Source organism: Lipotes vexillifer, unplaced genomic scaffold, assembly GCF_000442215.2.
Source record: "Lipotes vexillifer unplaced genomic scaffold, Lipotes_vexillifer_v1.1 scaffold794, whole genome shotgun sequence".
In the NCBI taxonomy this organism is placed as follows: Eukaryota; Metazoa; Chordata; class Mammalia; order Artiodactyla; family Lipotidae; genus Lipotes; species Lipotes vexillifer.
Window position 1 is genome coordinate 104261 of NW_006799310.1, and position 4867 is coordinate 109127.

At 42.7% G+C, this 4867-nt stretch overlaps 1 protein-coding gene across 1 annotated transcript in view; it reads right to left on the minus strand.

Annotated features, from left to right (window-relative positions):
* ANO6 (anoctamin 6) overlaps positions 1–4867 on the minus strand; it is a 137272-nt gene that overhangs the window by 23448 nt on the left and 108957 nt on the right. The window lies entirely within an intron of this gene.

Below are 4867 nucleotides of genomic sequence, written 5' to 3' on the forward strand. Positions count from 1 at the left end.
TGCCCCGGTCCGGGAGGATCCCACATGCTGGGGAGCGGCTGGGCCCGTGAGCTGTGGCCGCTGAGCCTGCGCGCGCCAACGGGAGAGGCCACAGCAGTGAGAGGCCCGCATACCACAAAAAAAAAAAAAAAAAAAAAAAGCTGACCATGATGGGTTGCCCGTTGCTACTGATCTCAGTGTTAACTGTTCACTGACCACTCCCCCAAGGTTTGCTAAGGGGAGATTTCTCTACAATGAAACATAGTCCTGGCTTCACAATCTTTCTCCACTTCTTTCTTCTATGACATTAGGGGAATAGCAGGAGGCTGTGGAAGTGGAGGGGATATGGACTCAGACACCCCTGAATCAGAATCCACACTTCATTGCTTATTCGTTATTTAACTTCAGTCAAGTTCACATAAACTGGGGTGATAAAACCTACACTGCCCAGGGTTATCAGGATTAAATGATTCAGAACAGGTGAGGTATTTAGCAAACTTCCTAACACATCAAAATCCCCTGTGTGGGATCATCTTTTAACCAATATAGGCTAACTGGCTGAGGCCAACAGTAAATGCAGCCTAAGTTACTTAGCATCTTGACTCGGATGTCACTCCAGCACTTACAAGAATGATGTGGAACGCTTGTTGCTGGTGCCCCTTCCTAGGCCACAACCCAGAGCTCTGTGATCAGTCAAGTCTGAGGTTTGGCCAGGAATCCGCTGTTTTACAGACACTCCAGGGGCTTTGTCGCACACGTGGCACGGAGGACCGCACACATCCATCACCCAGCATGACACCCAAACTCAAGATCACTGGTTTCTACTGGTTTACTTTTCACTCTGCCTCATACTTCCAGCCTCAGCCTCTTGCGGAATCCTCTCCATGCCCCAGAGAAGCAGGTCTTTTACTATCGGGGACCCAAACCCATGATGACTTGGATTCAGGATGAAACTTCTGTCCTGGCAGCCACTTGCATGACTAACTCATCTGGTACTTGTTTCTTGTACCGTACTGCCTCCCCCGCCACCAATCATATTAGGTCAAATGAGAAGAAATGACTAGCTTGCTTTTCTGATCTTCGACTCTGAGCCTCTTGTTCAGTCTGAGTTGAACCACTCATCTGCAGCAGGAAATCTTGGGTTGCAGTCCATTCATCACTGCCCTTGGTCTTTTGGATATTCTATTGGGTTATGACTCTAGTACGGGGATATCAGTCTGACTGCACATGAGAATCACATACAGAACTTTAAAAAAGTACAGACACTGGATACTTCTTCCCCTGGCCAAGGCTGGAAGCTTCCTCCCTCTACCAGGGGTTACAAAATAATTTTCTTAGCAATTGACCATGCATATTAGTGTAACAGTATCATAACAAATTGCCCTTTACTGAGTACTTATTATGTGTAAAGCATGGTGTGAAGCACTCCCCATTTTGTCTTTGTCTCTTCATTATCATATTTAATCCACATATTAATCACCATTTCTGTTTAGGACACTGCCACTTGCTACTTTTGAATACAAGCATCCTTCACCATCTGAATCTATTTTGCTCCTGAGTTTACTGTTCCTGAATTTTGAGACCGAGTGTGTAGGGGAGGGATCTGTGCATTTACGATTCTCTTATTGTATGTCTCTGATTCATTCTCTAGCCAAATCATATCTTGAGAAGAGATATTTCCTCTTGTTAAGAGTTTGCTTTTTCTTATTATCTGAATAGCGAATACTCATTGAGGAAAATATAGAAAACATATAAAGAAGAAAATTACAGCCATCCATTATCTAAACAGCAAATGACAATGCTAAGGCATTTTGGATATTTAACTCTATTTTTCTTAACATTTTATCATAAAATTTCTCCAGAGCAAGTAGCTTAATACAGGAGTTGTACTAGCCTTTTTGTCGAGTACAGAATAAAATTCCCAGCCATGCCCCAACTATCAAAAAAGTGAGGCTAGGAAGGCCAAAGGGCTCTAAGCTTCTTCTCAGAGCCCAACAAACAATTCTATTAATTTACTGATGTTTGTATTTGAAGCATGAGTCACTCATTCACTCAGCTGGCTCTTACTGAAGACCTACTAAATGCCAGGTGCTGACCCAGGTGCTGGAGAGACACCCCCACACACAGATGGAGGCTGGATCACAGCACCACGTGGCCTTCATTTGCTCTGAGAATCCTAGTCAAGGACCCCAAGTGGAGTTAGGGGTGGAGGCAGGTGAGTATATGGTGAAATTCATTTCACTATGTTCCTTTTGACATATTTAGATGGTGTGAAAACAGCTACTAAATTTTATAAGTTTTCTTTTCCCTGCCTATGTATTATTGGGATGGGTGTAGTTTTGGGTAGCAAAAGTAACTGATGTATCTTTAGTATGTTAAAAGTTTGTATGAAAAAGTAGGAAGGAAACTGGCACCTTTACAAAGAGCAGAAGCAGTGATGGGAAGAACACAACCCACTCTCTAATTTGCCTAACATTTAGCACAGGTGTCCCCAACCCCCGGGCCATGGACTGGTACTGGAGCGCTGATTTAGTGCTCCGAGTTTTCAAACAAGGCTAGTAGTAGAAATATCTGAAGGCGAAGTTCAGCTCACTGGAACTTGCAACAATGTGCTTACTTGAAGTGAACAGACTACAGATACTATAATACATCCTTTGTTTTTAAATATTTCACGTGAACAAGTTTCATTTTGGATGAATTTCTCAGTGAGTACCTGTTTAGGAAATATACTCTTCCCCTTGATTGTTTAAATCAGAAAATAGCTCACTGACAACAAATTATTCATAAAAATTTAGTGTTAAATAGTTAACCTATTTCCTTCAGAAAATGCTTTTTTTTTTTTTTTTTTGGTAATGAGTTAATAAGCCTTTCCTCTATTTGATATATTTATTTTCACATAGAAACCTAGTATTATTTGCACATGACCTACTTTTACTTGTTGGGAAAAACCTAACTATGAGCCCAAGGTAAGGGCTGTCTACTGCACAGCAGGGCAAAAAAATATTCATTTCACAGCTAAGATCAGAATCTTTTTTTGAGGGGGACGGTTTGAAGTGGGGAAAAGGGAGATGTCTTTGTTTACAGACAGACACTGATAATTCTCACTGAAGATGGAAGATAAAGCCCTGGTGAAGAAATGTGGAAGGACACACTGAAACCCAGAGGGTTTTTGTTCTACAAAAACAGAAAGAAAAAAAAAAAAGAATTTAACTGTTATACAAAGAGAATGAACAGAAACTTGGTAATGAGGGAGAGAGAAGAAAGGTTAGGGGAGGCAAGAGAAAGAATGAGAAGGAAGTTGGACGTGACGGGAGGAAGACGGGGCAGAATGGCAGAATTCTGGAGCTTACAAAGAAGGGTGATAAATAAACAAACAATAGCAGCAAAATTCCCAGGTGTATAGTGGGATAAGGGACTAAAAAGATGGAGGTTCTGCATTTCGAAATTCAAGTTGTTTGAGTTTCTCCTCCATGCCCCAAAACATCAGTAAGTCCTGCTCGTGTGAGTGGTTTTGCAGGTCGCTGAGAAGGCTGCATTCTGGTTCAGGCTGGCAGGAGCAGAAAGTACAGGAGAGGGAGGCAAGACAGAAGAGAGTTCAACAGTTTCATGAGAACAGAAACTCAGAGCCAGAAATTATCTTGAAAAGGTTAATGTAGTAGGCCGAAAAACGGTCCTCCCAAAGATGTCCATATCCTAATACCCAGAACATACGAATTATGGTTGCAGATGCAGTTAAGGTTGCTAATCAGCTGACTCTAACAGAGACGAGCCTGGATTATCCAGGTGGGCCCAGTGTAATCAAAGGGTCATTAAAAGTGGAAGACGGAGGCAGAAGAGAAGGGAGGAGTGATGGAGGCAGATATGACCACAGAAGAGTCACAGACCTGCAATCTTGCTGGCTGTGAGATGGAGAAAGGAGGTCACGGACCAAGGGATGTGGGTGGCCTCTAGGAGCTAGAAAAGGCAAAGATACAGATTACCACAGAGCCTGAGGGGAACAGCCCTGCCAGATCCTTGACTTTAGCCCAGTGAGACCTCTGCAGGCTTCTGAGTTCCAGAACCACAAGATAGTAAATTCACTGTTGTTTTGTGGGGCTTCTTCCCCCTATTTTCTTCCTATTGCCATTGAGTTTGGGGATACTTGTTGAAGCAGCAATAGAACACTGATACAATAAGCTCCTTGAAATATGCAGAAATTGCAGATGGCACTGGACTTGTCCACTCTGATATGGGATCGGACTTATGCGAAAATTAAAAGGACAGGGTGACCTCAGCTAACATCTGTTCTTCTCATTTCTAGGAAAAGAACAGTAAGTCAAAACTTTTGTAGTTATTTTAGACAACCGTCTCTCAACATGCTATGTAACCTGGTGCCTTAGGACCATAAGAGAACCTCTGTTCTTCAAAGCACATGGGTTTGGAGCCTTGGGGTTTTACATTTGAACCCCACAGTAGCCTCTTATTGGCTACATGAACTTGGGCAAATCATTTAACCTCGTTAAAACACAGATTCTTCATTTGCAAAAGGGAGGTAAAAATAAGGATTGTTTGGATGATTAAGTGACAGGGATAAATAAAGCACTTAATACAGTGACTGGCACATACTAGAACTCAACAAGTTACTATTACTGATTTTTAAATGCATGTATAAAAGGAGGAGAAAGTTGTAAGAAGTTGTGGAAAAACTTAGTTCAAAGCTCCAACAAGGGCCATCTCTCAAAGGGCTATGATCCAACAGCCACCAACAATGCGCTAATAGGCAAAAACTACAGCAGATGGGGATTTTTGTTAAATATAAAGAAGGGGCTTCCCTGGTGGCACAGTGGTTGAGAGTCCGCCTGCCGATGCAGGGGACACGGGGTCGTGCCCCGGTCCGGGAAGATCCCAC